This window comes from Atractosteus spatula, chromosome 7, assembly GCF_055471065.1.
Source record: "Atractosteus spatula isolate fAtrSpa1 chromosome 7, fAtrSpa1.hap1, whole genome shotgun sequence".
Lineage (NCBI taxonomy): Eukaryota > Metazoa > Chordata > Actinopteri > Semionotiformes > Lepisosteidae > Atractosteus > Atractosteus spatula.
The window spans coordinates 53021369-53040915 of record NC_142712.1 but is presented as its reverse complement, the minus strand read 5'-3'; positions in this window follow the sequence as shown (position 1 = coordinate 53040915).

Genomic DNA, 19547 nt, shown 5'->3' with positions numbered 1-19547 from the left:
GTTCAAGGACCAAAGAGTGAGGCAGACATGATACCGAAAACTCAGTGCAGAAAACAAGATACTGATAAGTATATTTCATTAATTCCAATCCCAGGCTTTTTAGATACACCCAGTGTCATAGATTCATTAACATTAAATCTGCTGAAGCCGGTCAGGGGGCAAAATTCTCTGCTGTAACTTTTTGCTCAACAAACACAAGAATAGTAAATAATGCCAATAAGAAATATTAACCTTATTCTAAAATTGAAATCAGATTAGTTCCCTATGTGTAATCAGAAATCAGACATAATAGCTCAAACATATGAATACTGAAATACAAGATGCTAAAAAACAGAGACAGAATAAAAATAATCTTCTGTAGAAGGAAAGGCTCACAAGAATGCAACACTGTATCACAGCTTCTGAAAAAAACTGAAATTTACTTTAGTGAAACTGATATAAATCTTGGACTAAAGTAGTAATGACAATTGATTCCTCTGATTAATTTATTTTATGTTGAATTAAAACTACAAATAAAGCCAGGAAAAAAAGTTTTATATAATGATTGAAAAAAATCTTTCAAGTATTCATGATTCAAATTTCCAAGAATTCTTCTTTGCCAGTTAATATGGCAGTATCAATAGTCTAAACTATTCCTTTATCACTGAATTTAGATTAGGGTCAAAAGACAGGGAATTTTCATGATTTGAAAACACCATCTTTATCAATTTAAATGAGCAATGCAAATAACCACAGAAAATGATCTGGTCTCTATCCCCCTCCCTCCATCCACTCAACAGACGACCACACTTCATTAACCTCCATACTTCTAACATCTTTGGTGTGTTACTGCTCATCTTTTATTGCTTTGAACTTCTGAAAATGTGCTGCTTCGTAAGAGAATACATAATTAATGAAAGTCTTTTTCCATTCTCCCAGTGGCTCCAAAAGAGATGCAAGTTTCCTATTCACCTTCAAATGCCTGAATGGATTTTTTTTGCGTCAAAAGAATCATAAATATTCCTGGGTGTTATGCAGTAGAAAAGATGCCGTTTTGCAGCTCAAGCAGTGACTCAGCCTTTCACTGTCACTTAAGTGCTGCATCACACCACTGTGCTGTGGGCTTTGTTCCCACCCCTGGGTGTTAGAAGACAGGCATATGTGCCAAATTTTCATAGCTTCAAAACCACTCATTTTATCAGAACTATAAATCCAAGTATGTCATAATCACTGCCATTATACCAAATTAATTAATGGAAATTGTGTTTGGGAGTGTGCTCAGCGTTCTACAGTTATTCTACTGGTGTGGACGCTGAGACCCCAAATTTGAGTGTGAGTGAACAAACAGGATCCCATGCAGTGAAACCAACACAAGCACTTGGCACAGTAAAAGCTTGACGCAGGAGATATGCCATTTAAGCATAATTAATACAGACACTGCAGGCCAAAAAGCCGTGACCCTTAAGCCCTACAAGTTCCATCTCTTGAGATATCAGTTAATCAAGTCAAGCTCATTATTTGTTTTTTACAAGAAAATGTAGAAAATGAAAATCGATCAAATAAAAAGCTGCATTGGGCTAGTAGCTGTTATAAGCTATTTTACAACAATATGAAGTATAGATACAAGTTAAGGATCAAAACATAGTAAGAAATGCAAAGATCTTAGATGGGTAAGTGATGAAACAGAAGAGAAATAACCTCTGATGACATGGAGCAAAAGGTGCTACTACAACTGATAACTTATACTCAGGAGAGTTATAGTAATAACATGAACAGCCATAAATTAGATATACTGTATTGCTATTGCTATATTGCTTGAATCCTTCACCTTTTCAATGAAAAAAAGTACATATCACAAGGTTGAAGGCAATAGCACACAATTAAAAAAGCATGATCCCATTAAGCATATTTGCAACTATTAAAACTGTCACTGAAAACCACAGTACAAACAATACACTTTCAAAGCCATGCCTTCTTGACTAATACACTATTTTAAACTTGAATCTAATACAAGAACATAGATATGTACGATCATGATCTCTGTTTATAGAAAACATAAAAAAAGATTGTGGGATACAGTATATCTAAGATGAATTAGTCAACTCATTTCATCAAAGAAAATAACTTGTAATTACTTTATAATTATAAAGGAAATACTGTATATAATGTAAATGGGATAAACAGCCCAAGTGCTGAATTTGCAAATAATTCTGTTTTTATCGTGAATATTTACAATTAATTAATTTAATCTGAAGGCGCTTGGTGGTGGCTTATTGGTTTTGTTAGCTTTTATGTTTCTATTTAATGTATACATTTACAAATCAAATACTGTTCATTCTGTATAGGAAATAAATATTAAAGTTTTCACAAGGCTCTTTGCTTCTTGCAATTTCTACTGTATAACAAAAATGTTACCTTATGAACGTTTGATCATGGAAGCTTTGAAGGATAATGGAATTGAAATTGCTACACTGCTTTAGACTACTGATTAAGATGTCCTTAGTCTTAAAATGTAGCTGTGACAATGCATTATATTATACATTCAAACTGAAATGAATCAAGTTAGACTTATTCTTGCCAATATTTGCCAAGTTTTCAAAGGTCCACTGTGTGACCCCTAAAAGCTTTCACAGAGAGCCTACTGGATAATATTACAAGACAAAAATTAATATGCCAAACACATTTGTGATCAGAACAAATATCAGGGCTAGATTGTAGAGTGAGAGCTTCACATACATTCCCTATAACGTTCAACCGTTAAAAAGTTTCATTTTGGTATAAGCTGACTTTCTAATGCTTGACATTTATTTGGGAAAAGGTAAGGTTAACAAAAACTGAAGCCATTTAGCTATATCTGCACAGCTACAGTACAGTAGGAATTTATAGCTGATTATTCCAAACATAATCGGTAAACGTTTCTTTTAAAAGTCTAGAAAATATCCACCCTTAACATAGCCAAAGACTCAAATTAAAAGTATAATAAAACTATTCAACTTTAAGGTTGGTCGGTTTTGTCAACTCAGCACAGATTTAATTGTTATTGTTTTCCTTTTTTTTTACTGTTATGGTCAAATGCAGCAGTAGTAGTCCATGCAAACAACTGATTTATGAACTGGTAAAAAAAACAACAAATACTGTATCTACATTGAGAATTAGAATATATTGCAGGTCTCTGGGTACTGCTAACTATCCCTAACATTGACCTATGTATTTTTTATTTTATTTTTTAGTATATGTTTAAAGAAATAACAAAATGTCTGAAAAGCACAGCTGACTAAAGATGATAAAATCAGCAGCAGAATGGATGGAATATGGTGAAAAATGCTAGGCCACAGCTGTAATGTTTGGTAGATGTGCTATACTGTATATTAGTTGATGCACTTTATAACTTTTAGCACTCAAAATAATGCAAAACATGGGAAACCACAGAGAATACAGGATGTTATGCAAAAAAACATGGATTTACACAGTTTGCTTAGGTACGGTGTCTGTCATGCTATGATGATTGTTGACATTTGTTCATTTTTGTATACCGTATGATGTAATGTTCTTTCTTTTTCCATATAAAAACATGGAACTATAAGCTCCATGAAAAAAAAAATTGTCCCATAATTGCCTGGTTGTGAACCACTAAATATGAGATCAATATGACCTTATTTCAATAAGAATAAAACTTACTGTATACAAGAAAGACAAGAGAATTAAGAAAATACAAAAAAAGTACTGGAAAATTTCAGATTGCAGCTTCTTTTAAACAATGGAAGTAAACAATTAAGTAAAATGTCATAAATAAATATATAATTTAAAAAAACGCATGTAATTTGAACATGGAATCTGGTTCTGTTTTACTATTAAACTTTTCTGAATCTAGTAGTTCCAATCAATGAGCTTTCCTTTTTCATACATCCATTAACAGAACTTTACGATGTGTTATGATAACAGTGTAGAGAAGAGCACAAAAAATCAATTAAGTTTCCCCAAAGATACTACTGTCCTTACACATTCAACCCCTCCCTCCCCAGACAGACTTAACCGCATAACCTGTGTCCATATGCTTATTAAATCTGTGCTTGTCCTTTCAAAAATATCACAAGGTTGTGGGATGCCAGGGAAAGGGTTATTAGGGGCTCATGAGGTATCCTGAGAAGAGTATGAGTCTTGCGAATGTAACCAGGCACAGCCAGCATGAGTGTGGGTTGAGGGTGGGGGGATGGGCATAGCAATCTGTTAGGCAGAGCTCAGGCAGATGGAGCAGAAGCCCGAGGTAAGGAGCACTCTGCTGGAGATTGCTTATGCTGGTGTTGGCTGAGGGCAGACAGTCAGCCTTCCGTCTTCAATGGAAAATAAGGTGGTCCAACAGTCTGAACAAGTAGAGCCTCTCCCAAGATCTAGTTCAAAGACCAGCGCAAGGCACACAGGTTGTGACAGCTTTAGGATTTTGTTCATTAAATATCTATACCACACATTCACATTTGACAGCTGAACTAAATGGGAGGTAGGTGGTTCAAGGGGAGCTGTATTATACAGTATATAGGAACAAGTAATACGTTTATTCCTTGCTGAAAAGAAAAGAAAGAAAACACAATGTTTGGGCCGAAATGTTGTGTTTTCTTTCTTCTTTTTTCAACATGGAATAAACCTGTTGCTTGTTCCTTTGCAGCCTACACATACTGACGCAGCTACCCACCCGTATTATATATATACATTTAAAAATGAATTTCACAGTTCAAATACATAATCACTACTTTAAAAGTCTCTTTTGCTTTATTTAATTACAGTAAGAAGCAGCAAAGCCTTTATAGCACCGGTTATAGCAAACACTGCTTGAATATAATCAAAACAGACTAGCACATCCAGTTCTGGTTGCTTTTACAGTATATAAGCAAAGATAACAAGACATCTCTTAGCAAGTATGTCAGTTATGTTGGATTTGTTTAATTAAACATGAAAAACAATTGCTGTATATTAACAATTAATAAAAATTTGCTTACACTTATATATCAGTCTAACCCCAGTTTAAACTACTGTATTTTTATAACCAATCATTGGATAGGGGTTAAAATACAAGCTTACACTATTTATACATGAAAACAATCTATTTTATTCTTGTTTTGTACAATTAAGATTTAGCATATGTTCCTCACTTTTGAATACTGAATTATTAATCTGCTAGTATATGAAAAATGTGAATAGCAAAATGTCTAAAAAAATGGAATTCATTTGCTGTTAAAGGATGTGAAGTTCCTAGTAATGCACTATGATGTTAAGAAGTTTATCACAAAAATTGTCACAGCTGAAATCTGCACTGTTTGTCTGTCTAGCACATAGTAATGGATTTTTAGAAATTAAAAAAAGAAAGTAAAACAAAAGTGACTCTTATTGTAAACAACGCAATATACAGTCATATATTGCATGACCTTGAACATTACATCTAAAGGCCATATGTAGTTTCTCATTGCAGTATTGAACAGGAATTTTCACTTGTATCAGTTTCCATCAAGCAAATAACTGTACATCCACATGCATTAAAAAAAAATCATCATTACAGCTTATAGTGATTAGGGGACAAATAGGATTACTGTATATGTTTAAATTATTCAAAATATTACTGCATTTACTGGTAACTGGTACAGTTCTATAGAACAATTCAGTTAATCTACTTTGCAATTAATGGTTGCAACTTGATTACATAATGTAGTTCAAATTCCTGATTTCTTTTAGAAATTTCATTTATAAAACACTTTTATGAAAAAATTAAAGTGCCCTATCAAAAATGTAACTTGAAACTAATCTTACATGAAACATTTTTGGAATATTTTTTAAGTGCTTCCTGCATTATTCCTAAAAAAGAATATAGACGTTCATGAAAGTATTAGATCTTTGAGATAAGCTTTTGGTATATTTGTCACTTTAATCTGTGAAATTTATACTTTAAAACCCACAGCAAAAGAGCCTTCTACTACAATGTCTTTTTAAACTTGATACAGTATATCTCCATAGATCCCTCCATCCATTGGGCTGCACAGTTAGCATTGCTGCCTCGTAGCACCAGGGCCCTGGATTCAACTCCTGTAGTGCTATCTGCGTGGACTTTCTATGCTCTTCCCTTGTTCCTGTGGGTTTCCCACCACAGTCCAAAGAAATACTGGTTGGTGAATTGGCTGCTGTAAAATTGACACTTACAGTATGTGAGTGTTTGCTGGCATATCCTGCCTTCCTCCTGTTGCCTATGAGGTTAGGCTCCGGCATCCCCCGTGATCCCGTAGTGAAAAAAAATGTTTGGAAAATGTATGGATAGATACCTACAAAGAGAACATTTCTAAACTGATGGGTTTGTATTATAACTAGGGCCTGCTTGGTTTTAGCTTTTTAAAGGCAGCCACATTACGAACAAATATGAATACAGTAAATAGGAAAGCAGAAGTGGGCAAGATCAGACATTGACTTCCTCCTAAATTTACAATGATTTTTAACAAACGCAATCAACTGCAGTTCAGAACATCTTCCATATAACATAAATCAAAATGAATTATGAAAGCAATATAATTATTCAGATCATTTTAAAATGTTTTTGTTGACTAACATTTTCAAAATAAGGGGTTCATTCTTTCACTCCATCCAGAAAACTGGATGACAATATGGCAATGTGACACATTTAAAAGCAGAGTGAAATAAAAGTGAGCTCATCACTTAAAAGTGTCTATGTTTTTTGGTGTATCTACAAAATCTAAATTTATTGCAGTACCAGTGTATGTATTAAGAAAACAGATTGAATGAGTACTTACTATGCAGTTTGAGGTTCAGGTTACTTAAATGGCCATTCAAACTAAATCAGCAAATAAAATTTCAGATGGATAACAAAAAGGTGATAAAAGGATTTAAACGTTTTAGGAATAGAGTCAAATTCTAGTTTGTAGTTGTAACTTCTCATTTTGAATTACTATGACATTGGAAATAACATAGATGAAATGAATGATCTGTCCTGTGGATATTCAAGTCTATTAATACATACTCTTGAAAAAATCGTATACTGAAGAAATTATAAGCAGAGAGCAATTTTTTACTGTATAATTTGTCTTATGTAGTAAACAATCTGACTTGTTCTAAATGAATTAGGAACTTGTTATGAGCTATTTTCTATTATTTTTGCAGTGGTAGAAGAAAATAAGTTTTAATAGGCCTCAAGACTCTTCAGTATTTTGTGGAAATCCAGGTGTGATTCTTAAACAACTTGATGATTCTAAACTGTAGAGGTGCCTGAAAGTAAATTGTCTTTTAAAAGATTTATCAATTCTAACTGTACAATCCGGAGGAATCAAAAACTTACAATATTTCTCTTTGCAGACAAAAGCACTGTACCAAAAGTACCTACAGTCACAAAGTGCACTTTATCGATGAAAAGATTTACTGTTTTGCTCCAATATCTGGGTAGTCCACCAAAAGGAAAATATCTACACAAATACGCTCACTGAATCGATCATTATTTAAAGCATATCTTTGAGGGAAAGGAAATACAAAAGGCAAATCCAGCCAGCCCGATATAAAGAAATACATCCAATTAGCACTTCAGGGCTGAAGAAACAGAGACAGATATTATTTTATGAGAAATAAAGAAAAAAATGTAATGAATCAACACAGCAGGAACCAATTTAGCATATATCGGGGTTAGAACTAAAATGGCCTCAATCAAACCTCATGACAAAGGTCTCAGAACAGAGTAATTGCCTTGAAAAACTCTTACTGTAACCCTGGCAACCTGAATGATGCTGCCTATAGTATTAATAAAACATGGAGCAAATGGATAAAGAAGGACAATACATGTTTTACTATTTGGCATGGGGAGATTACAAAAGCTGATGCGATACATACAAACTGGTTTGAATTTAAATGAAGCCAAAATTAATAGAAAATCCTCTAACTTTGAAGATAAGCTAATTAATGCATAATAGCTGTTTCATTGAAATAAACACCTGGAAAATATTTTTAAGAAGTGCACAAGGATGTGTGTTTGTTGATTTAGGAAACAACAAATGGTTCCAACACTGCCTTTGAATTTAATAGGGTTGACCTAGAATGACCTACTTGTTAAACCTGTTAAAAGGTTTAAGACACTAATTACTCATAAATACTCTGACTGCCCACTTTGTTATAACCTACACTTCCACTGACATATAGATATGAAGCTTGATTAAAGTATCCTGTATAAATGCCACACAGGTCCAATTAAAGACAATTATGGTTAACCTGAAGTGTGTACTGCATATATAATTTGTTACTAAAAATATACTAGTCTAATAAAAGCAAAAACAAAAGCAAAATTCAAAAAGAATCAGAAATGCATTCACATTTTTTCCAAGGGTTTGCTTTAAGGTGCAACTCAAGTGAGAATGAGAAACAGCCATTCAGTGTGAGTAAAACTGTAATGTTGTAAAGCTCATCTGTTTATAAGTGGGATTTTCTCCTGAGCAATGTTTTTTTGCAACTTCAAAATGCAGTTTAAAGACTGCATTTTGCAATGACGGGAAAAGATCTTTATACTATATATTTGATAAAATAAATTAAAATTATTTACTACTCAAGTTATTAACAGAGAATGAAAGGCATTGTTGACTTAAATACTTGGAGATGCAACTAATGCTAATAATAACTTTCAGCTCCTTTTGATATATTGTTGATAACAGATTCATATGTATTACAATCAATCTGTTTCCAGGTAGCACAGTGAATAGAAAATATAGTTTACAATGTTGCTGTCTTTTCCTGCATAATTTTCATACTGTATACAGTAAGTGCACATTTTACTACTGTAAAACAGTAAAATAATTTACCAACAGTAAATAATACACTTAATAGGATTTTTAGGCCCTAAGTTACTTCACATTACACGGTATTACTGTCACGATCGTAAGCCCTTCCTCTTAAGGGCACTCCGGCTCTTTCTTGTTTGTCTCGATTTTTTGCACCTGCCTCTTGTTCCAGCCCCTCCCTACAAAAGCCAGATGCTCCCACCATTCCAGGCTCAGCTTTGGAAGATGGATGACAGGAAGCTCGCCTACCAGCGAGTCCAGGAGTGGCTCGACGGCACAGGCTTCACAACAGCATCCTGACCATCTGGGTCCTGGGCTTGGAGCGCCTGGCCCCGTTACCCCTTTTTATTCCCCCGAGCCTTTGCCGGAATTCGCTCAGGCTTTTGACTCCTGTCTTGGATGGATTACCTATGGATGGATTAATCATGGATGGATTACCCGGCTCTGGACTTTTGATCACCCATGGATTTTCCTACAGACTCCCTTCAGACTTCTTTGCCTTGGCCACGCCCCCCCCCACTAAAGTTTAGTTAATTATCTGTACATCCAAAGGGAGAACATGCATCCATTTTCTAACCGCTTTATCTAATACAGTGTATGCAGGGTAGCCAGAGCTTGTTCTAGCAAGCAACAGGTGCAAGGCAGGATACACCCTGGACAGAATGCTAGTACATCATGGGGCACACATATAGACACAAACATGCATGCTCACACCAAGGGCATTTTTCTCCACATGCCAATTAACCTACCCATACAAATGTGAACTGTAGGAGGAAATTGGAGCACCTAGAGGAAATACATGCAAGCACGGCAAGAACACACAAACTCCACGTAGATTATACTACAGACCAGAATTGAACCTATGGGTCTACTGCTACAAAGCATCAATGCTAACCACTGTGCCACCATTAGGGAGAACCCAAGAGAGAAAATTTTGCAATAATTTGAAGTGATTAAGGACTAAAATTCTTAAAATCTGGAGTCTTCCCTTGAATGGGTGAGTCTGTACTTAGAGCACAAAAACTGCCTTCCTTCTAAAAACTGAAATATGCGTGTCGACATGGAAAACCAAGACCTGTTGAAAAGCAATTTTAAAAACATGTCAACTAAATAACTTTCTTACAAGAGAAGAAAACAGAATAGTATAACAGATGCATGTTCATTACAATAAATCTTGCCATGACATGACTCATTCAGAGACAGCTCCATTTTTCAGACAGTCCTCTATAAATCTTAAATTTACATAAAGCAGAACTTCTTTTCCATCTATCCTCTTAAATCATCAATAACACATTTTGACAATGCACAACATAATTGTATGTACTCTGCATACTGTAAACTGTGTCACATACAGTAGGTAAGAAGAAACAATAAATGTTAGCAATCACTTGTCTGGAAATGTAAAAACTGATTAGATGTATTGAGCATGGAGTGGGGGGAATAAGGCACATGAAGTTGTGAATGTCAAATGAACATAGAAGTTTTTGCAGAGTGACCCATTAATAAATATTCCTAGTGCTACAGAGCTGAAATGCTCAGTGGGGATTTTTACCCCGAGGTTAACAGTACGCATCAATGGCTTTAATGATCACTACTTTGTTCATTTACTTCAGGGTCCAAATTTCCCTGTGGCAGACTTTATTCCTACGGCAATTGTTCTGGATAAATGTATTGAAATAAATGTTCAGTTCATATCTACCATTAAATAAAGCACAATATACTGAGAATACTTAATTCCAGATTAATTTTTCATCTATCCATCCATTTTTAGTCATATTGAAATAGTTTCAATAGTGAGGACTGAGGCCAGACTAATTGTGATTATAAAAAGCTATTTAAAAGAAACTAGAAAATGTTTAAAAAATACAAGTGTCACAGATTGAGTGACCCCTAAATTCAGGAATTATTGCTTTGTGCACGACTACGCGATCTAGGAATTATCAAGGGTTTTACTCATTTCCCAGAATCACCAGTGCATGCACAGACCAGCAACAGACACTAGTATTATTCAAGTTATCTTTTAATTTTCTAGTGGTTAACAACATTCAACACAGTCTACTCAACACCCAGAACACATTAGAAATAATCCAACTCCAAAGGACACACATTCCAAACAAGGACATACTGTAGTACTCAGTTACCAAACAAATGTCAGCAAATGAATGCTTCTATTCTCTGTGCAGTTCCTTTGGTGGTTCTTAGGCATCTTCTCCAGTCCTGGCTGTTCCAAACAACGTGATTCTCTTATGCTCTATATGACATAATTTCCCTGAGGCCGATGTCAGTCTTCTTAGCAAGGGCTCTTGACTGATCCTCCAGAAGACAGAAGCACCCCTGCGAACCTGTGGGTGTGGCAGAGCCACCTGCCCAGGGCTCGTTCAGGAAATGGCTCTATACAGATGGCCAGGTAAGGATTAATTGTTCATTCTTATTCTGTTTTTAGGGCCCATCCTCTTGATCACAGTCACAATTAAACTTCTTCAGCAACCCCAACATGTAACCTCTGAACGGTGTAGTATTTGCCTGATGTCAGTGTTAAGAAGGCCTTTGATCGGGGCAGTAAATTCAGAAATTAGGGTGCAAAATTACATCAACACTAGGGCGCCACTAGCTCACCAGTGCAACTTAACCTTAATACAGTCCTTACCATCTGGTGTTCCCCCACCCATTCTTTCACCCTGTGACACAAATTTTGCACGAACAAGTATAGATACAAAGGTTAGACAGATTGTTAGACTTCTCTACAAAACCTTCAAAACAAAGGTAAAAATATTACGGATGGACTGGACAATTTGCAAATAATAAAATCATAGTCAAATATACTGTAACTAGATTAATAATGTACATTGTTTTACATATTCTGTAAATTAGAATCTTGAAACCTAGGAGCAGATTCTAATTTTAGAAAGACTGTGAATTTTCTAGTATTCAACCATAACAATAAACAACTTCCTGATTCTGTCTTTCTCAATGTAAAAACAGCACAAAATATTTTGCAACCTATTCAATTCATTGCAGCAAAATATATTAAAGAGGTCTGTACATCAATCCTCTCGGTTACACTGCCACCACAGAGAGTCCCACAGTGCCTTTAAACTTTAGACAGTAATGAGGCCACTGTACAGACATTCACAGCTCAGGTTTAGAGGTCAATGAAAGTGAAATCTCTAATAATAAAATTGAATCTCCTCACTGGTTTTATCTTGGCTTGGTAATGAGTTCTATAGTCTTGACATAGTAGAAGCTGGAGTTTGTGTTACTTTATTAAAATTCTCTCTTAAATAAACATTTTTGTTTCAACTGAGCATAATATCAATTAAATGATTTCACCCCCAAATAATAAAAGACAGTATATTCAAAATGCATATAACACACATCAACTTCAGAAGCTATTAGTAGCATCACATATCAGAACATTTAAACAAGATTTTGAAAATTAAATCCTCTTTAATGGCACTGCTTCATTTATTTTATATTTTCTAATAATCTTAACTTCTATTTCTTTTTTATATTATAAAATATTGTATATCTATAAATTAAGGAGAGCTATTGCTTGCTCTCAAAACATACCATAATTCTAAAGGTGTTCCTTGTTATATAAGTTGTTCCTTGTTATATATCCTCATGTAAATGGTCAAAATTAACTATAACCTTCTGATGAACTCTAATTAGGTCTCAACACTTGGAGGCTGCTAACATTGAATATATATATATATTCAAATTATACTTAGAAATCTACTTAAACTGTTCAGATTTTCAGCATTCTGAAACAATTAGAGATAGAGAGAGAAAAGGAGAGAACACGGTTGAGAAACATCACTGTAAAAAAGGGTAAATTATCCCCCCAGGTCTGTTTCCAGGTTCATAATATCCACTATTACCAGAGCACAGTCCCTGACATTTAATTACTCACCTAGGGTAGTGGCACTACCATGACAAACTGGTTACATACACAACCTAGCTGTGTATGATGTATAATGTAACGATCTGTGCTGAGATTGAAAAAAAGGTTCTATCACTATTGACAATTCCCCGGACAAGTCCCCAGATACTATCATCCAGTATCCCAACAGCATTAAAGACCAAGATTTAACATCTATTCCCAGGAGTGGTACCTACTGTACAACAATCTACATTAGAATCGTTACCTTTCTAACAGTTATGATTCTAACTGTAGTTTGCAAACTCTGGTCCTCCAACACTATTGACAGCAGCAATATGATTTTCCTTAGAGATCTCCCATGACACTACTACAGTACATTACTGACTACTGTAGTTCCAGCCTTATAAACAGTATCTGACAATTATTAGGTTACAAGATGGTTATACTGCTGACAGTATTCTATTTGTAAACAAAGCTGGAGTCAATGACCAGCACTAAAAAAGACAAGAAGGGAGTGTTTGCTAATTTTTCTGATTGTATTACCCAGTAAGATTTATGGTTACGTTTAAGCATTCAAGTCCCTGAAAACTGTCAGAACAATAAGTGGGAATTCAAGACTTAAAGCATCAATTATTGATGAACACAACATGATGTAAAGCCAATAGTCTCATGCTTCTTAGAACATGCACCAGGTATTTGAAGTATAGTATGCAATGTTAAGCTTCTGACTGCAAGAGAGGAAGACTGAAATAAGAGTTTTGCCAGTATGAAATGAATTAATCAGTATGCTGAAGAGGATGTACATGGCCATCATATTTAAATCCCAGTGTGGAAAAAAGAAAGAGGAAGAGAAATATCTTGAAGTGTCTTATCTTGTGTTCTGTATCTAGGTTGTATTATATATGCTAATAATAAAGTACTAAGGTTTGATTAAATGTACTAAAATTAATCTTAAAAGCTATAATATATGAAAAGAAATGTTTGACCTAATCTATAGTTACAAGTCAATATGAGCAGTTATTCGTATCATAATTGATTTTGTTCTGTTGAAATAAAACCATTTAAAGTCTTGTGTCCAAAAACAAAATATGTCCATTTATAATGTACAGTACTGTGTTCTCTATTAAGGTCCACCCCCTTTTTTTCAATAGTCCTCTGTTGCAGTGCAGTTCACATTAAAGATGTCTTTTTTTTGGAATTTGCAAAGATTCAGAAGGCAAGATTGTGATGCTGGAGTGAGTCCAGCATGGTATTGCCCAGAGTTTAAAAGGGCTGAGACAGTGACAGATTAATGAGCTGAACCATCTCTATCCAAGAGTGAAACTGCCACTGGGTAATCATGATCTACTGTCTCCTACTATGCATTTTTAAATAATGGTGAAGAATGCAAGCAATCTATCCATGTTTGTGGAATGATGAATGTGTGACAAAGGTAACACCTAGAAAAAAGACCAAAACCAATCAATATATTTATTTTCCATGATGTTGACAATCACTTTAAAATTTTCTGCATTCAATTCCCGTTTGATGATCATATTGGGAAGTACTGTAAGCTGGTTCACTGCTTCAATATTAAAAAAAAATTTTCTCTTTGTGGCCCATCACCTTAGTCTTAATCTTCAGACAGAGCAGGCCAGGACATTTACACTTAACCATCTCAATGCTAAAATTCACCTGAACTTTGGAGCAATGGCTGTCACATCATGCAAAAATAAAACTGAAAATGTAATCAGTCAGTTAAAAAAAACCTCTATTCTATAGAACTTTTAACTAAAAAGGTGCATGGTAAATATTTAGAAACATTCTCGGTGCCAAAGATGTGGTACCTTAATTTAATTGAGGGGTTCACTGAGTTTCCTTTCGAAGTCGGCACTGATATTAATATTATAGTTGTCAAATTGGAGGCTCAGACAAAAACATTAGCACAGTTCAATTATATTCATGGATGAGGAAGATACATGATTGTGCATGTGAAATGTTGTGATTATAAATGCTAGCATGAGTGAATGAAGGGACATTTTTGAAGTTTGTCATGGATAATGCTCAATTAATTATCTGTTCACTCTGTGGCCTGCATGTGTTTAGACATTTAATATTATTACAGTGTGATTTGTGATTCTCTGGAGTTCATGTAAAAATGCAAAAGTTAAAACATAAAACCAGATTGGGATATGACACTATAACTTCATACTTTGATAATGTTTATATAGTTTAACTCTCATTAAAAGAAGCTAAGTTTTTTCTATAACATCACAACAAGCTTCAATTTACTTTAGAAGGAAAACCTGTTTTCTAGACAGAGATGAGAGCCACAAATGGTTAATAAGAAGAAACTAAAGTATATTTTAAATATCTAACTTATCATAGCATAATGTGATGTAGTAAGCTCTCTCTGCACTTCCTAGCAAAATTTAAAGAATCAATAAGACCAGAAGCTTAATGTCCTTACTCAGAAACACTTCTGTCAATCAGACACACACTGAGCAACATCTGTAATGGACTGACAGGTAATTACTTTTTTCTGTATTTTTTCAATATTGCAGGAACTGGATTTTAATTTACTAACTAATTTGAGCATTAGAAGGGGAAAGAAATTAAGAAAAATAGGAGACTCCAGCCATATGTTTCACTAACTATAAGATTGTCAATTGATAGCCTGGAGGGAGGACAGAGGAGTTACAGAACTTGCTGGCTCAGCAATGCTGAGTGCCTGTCTTACATTATCTCACACTGCAAGACGTCAGAGTGTTAGGCAATGAATGAAATTATATTGCAGGTGTAATTTCTATTTCTGCATTGTATCCCTTTGATTTAACAAGCATGCATACCAATTGCAATGAAGATGTTATTAGAAAAGATGCAAAAAAGTTCTGTAACCAGCGAGGAGTTGCAAAAAAGAATTTTCATAATGGTCACAATGTTAAAAATAGTTTTCAGAATTCTTTCAACTCCTATGACAGATCGGAGATGAGCTGGTACCATGTAAAACAATCAGTTGGATGCAAAGTAACTATGGACTATGTAAAACAGTGAGCTATGTACAAGTCTCAGAATGACAAGACAACACAGAAGAAATTGTCAAATTAATGAGGACTGGTACAGTATATGAGGCAGTTTGCTTTAGGGTATACTACAGTAAGTCACATTACTCATATAGGTAATAATAGCATAGCTATTATGTTGTGGGTTCAAGTCCCTGCTGCAAACACTACTGGAACAAGGTATTTTAGCCCAATTACTGCAGTCCACCCATCTGTATACAGTAAATGGGAAACAGCATTGCTTGGGACAGGCTTTGTGATGGACTGGCATCCCATCCAGGATGGGGATCAAAATGCTTTTACACAGAACCAGAATACACTATGACCTGATGAGCAATTGTGTGTGGCTTGAAAGGAAATATCTGCAGTACCTACTGACATAGTTAATCAATTTTGTATCTCCAATGATTGTGGTGAGCTACACAATGTCATAACTATAATAATCAATATGTGACATGCTACCTTCATTTTACAACCGTATTTACAGCGTTTTCCAGATTCATTCATTCCCCTGATCAAATAGGATCATCAAACATCAAATGACAGAAAAGAGTGGTACAGGCAGAATAATGTTTCTTATTTTAAAATGATAAAAATGTTGTACAATCTTAATATAGCATTGCACAGAGCAAGAGAACACAGAAGAATAGAAGGAGGGGAGAACCAAAGAAAATGTAAAAGGAAGTTACATGGGGAGCAAAGACCAAGGGAGAACCAAAGTGAAAAACATAATTAAGTGATTATACAGTACCTACGTATAGTAAATGCTAGTATTATCAAATTAGATTAACTAGAAGCTATCACATTAACAGGCAATCATGATGTTATTGGAATCACAGAGGCAGCACGGTGGTGCAGTGGTTTGTAGAAGTCGGTGGTTAGCATTGCTGCCTCAGTTCAAATCCAGACCAGGGGTGCTATCTGCGTGGAGTTTGTATGTTTTTCCCGTGTTTGTGTTGGTTTCCTCTGGGTGCTCTGGTTTTCTCACACAGTCCAAAAACATACTTGTAGGTCTATTGGCTTCTGGGAAAATTGGTCCTATTGTGAGTATGTGGGTGTTTGCGTCTGTGTTGATGTCTGTCTGCACTGTGATAGACTGGCGTCCCATCCAGCGTGTACCCTGCCTTGTGCCCATTGTGTACTGAGATAGACTCCCACTCCCCCGCGACTATGAATTGAAAGAAGCGGCTAAAATGAATCGAATCACAGAAACATAGCTAAGTGAAAAAGATTAAGATAAATATAACATTAATGGATACGCACTGTTCTGGACAGACAAGAAAGATGGAAGAGGTGGGGGTGTCGGACAATATACTGTAGTATATCAAGAAGAATATTCTGGATCAGGAATGTGTGCTACGGGAATTTGCAAGTTTCAGGATCTATGTGGGTCAGAGTGTAGAGTTACCTATACATCGATTATAAATCAAATCAGTATTATGAAATTAAGGATTTATGTGAAAAAGAAGAATTACTTTTTTGAGACTTCAACTCTCCCAGCATATATTGGGAAAGACCTATAGAAATATCAAAAACAGAAAGTTAAATGGTGGACTTGGTTACTGACTGCTTTCTTACTCTGTTTGCCAGAGAACTTACAAGAAGAAATGCTAGTATAGATCCAGTCTTTTCCAACACTCCAGACAGAGTGAGACAAGCAGAAGTGAGAGAAGCATCAGAGTACAGTGTTAAAAGAGTACAAAGAATTGCAAGCACAGGTTAAAAAAGATATTAGAAAGGTCAAGTGTGAAATTGAAAGGAATATTGCATTGGAGGCTAAAATAAATAATACAACGTTTTTTTCAGTGCATGCAGCAAAAAAGAACGATCAATGTTGACAAAATAACTGGGACAAAAATGGGAAACTTACAGTCAATGAAAGAGAAATGGGTGATACACTACATGAGTCTTTCACTCAGGTGTCCAAGAAGGCAGAAGTCAACAACATGCTCAGGCAGTGGAAGGTTGCAGATCTCCAGTATATCAAAAAGTATTAGCATAGACATTTTGGGGGGTATAGAAGTACACAGGATTATTAAATACCCAGGGCCTGATTATAATTATTAATTGTACTCAAAGAAACAAGAGATTATTCAGACGTGACTGACACCCTGTAATTCTTATACAATACAGGGGTTGGAGAGTCTCTAATGTTACAACCATCCATTAAATCGGTAGGAAAAGTGAATCAAGCCCAATCTTCTTTTACTTGTACGGTCATGGAAACAATTATTAGAACTATACTAGAGGATCAGCTACTGTATAGGGAGCAATCAACATGGATGTAGAAAAAGTAGGTCTTGCCTAACCAAATTACTAGATTTCTTTTACAAGCAACATCAGTAATGGACAAGGCATTTGGTATGGTGTATTTAAATTTTGAGAAGGCTTGTGATAAAGTTCCTCATAAACAATTCCCAAATTGCAGGCATTTCAGGGAAATACGTGTTTGGATTGAGAATTGGTATAGAAATCAGAAGGTACAGATAAGGGGAGAATACTCAATATGGGATGATGTAATTAGTGGAGTACTACAGGGACCTGTACTAGGACTACTGCTCTTTTTTCATTTTCATATCAGTCCTCTAGATTGTGGTAGTTAAAAAAAAAAGTAGTTAAGTTTGATACCAAGTTAGAAGGACTGGAAAACACAGTGGAAGCAACAAATTAAATTAAAAAAGATTTGTATCAAATTTATGAAGCACAAACACCTGGCAAATGCAAATGCAGGACTCTCATGCAGGTAGTAAAAACATTATCATAAATAAAAAATGGAAATGCTGGGATAGAAGACGTTACTTACAAAAATTACTTTTATGTTAACACACTAGTAAGGTCTCATTTAGATTATGGTACACAATTCTGGTCACGTTATAGAAAAGATATTGCTATTCTGGAATCAGTCCAGAGAAATATAACCCAATAGATTCCAGGGTTTAAGATAATGTCCAACATTGTCCCGCTAAATGAACTGAACCTCTTTAGTCTATAAGTATTCAAAATCTTTAAAGACATTAAATAAGTCAATTCAATGGATTTCTTTAGAATAAACAGTGAAACAGAAATCAGAAAGTACAGTTGGGAACTATGTGGAGGTGCATTTAAAACTGAGAACAGAATTCACCTCTTTACCCAAAAGCCATTACTCCTATAAAATCCAGACACTAAATGAAAATAGTCCTGTGCGTTGCAAAGATTTTCCATCAGTTTTTTAATATACATTTAAAATGAATGTTGCTGTTACATTACAATTTTTAAAATAAAATAATATTTAAAGTCTAATTTTATCAATCATTGGGTAAAATAAAATAGTTTAGTTAATAAAGCAAAGGCAATACAATTTTATGTAGTCATAAATACATCACCATGCAGATACTACTGAATAATATTGTACACATGATCATTATGATTACATTGGTATTACAATGGCCGTGTCCCAATTCTCGCACTGCGCCTTAAGCCTTTCCTTCAAGTCCACACTTCTGTGACGCGCGCAAGTGTTCGAAGGCACACCGTTATAATGGGACAGGGTAATGGGACACCCTCATGTGACATCACTTGCTCATGGTCAAAATGCTGTCTGTTGATTACGCTTCTTTTCCAGTGGCTAAGTGCATGTCGACAGTAATAATTTTTAATTCTCCGCTTGCAGTTTGATGAATTTGAATGTCATCTTGTCTATCCCTGCACAAAACAAGTGATGCATCGTGTTCATTCATGTTGAACAGGCTCGACTAAAAACAGGCGAAGTAAACTAAGGAAATCCTGGCAATATCACTTTGTTTATTCATAGCTTTGCACTACTAAATACATTTAATCTCGTCTGTCCCAGTGCAA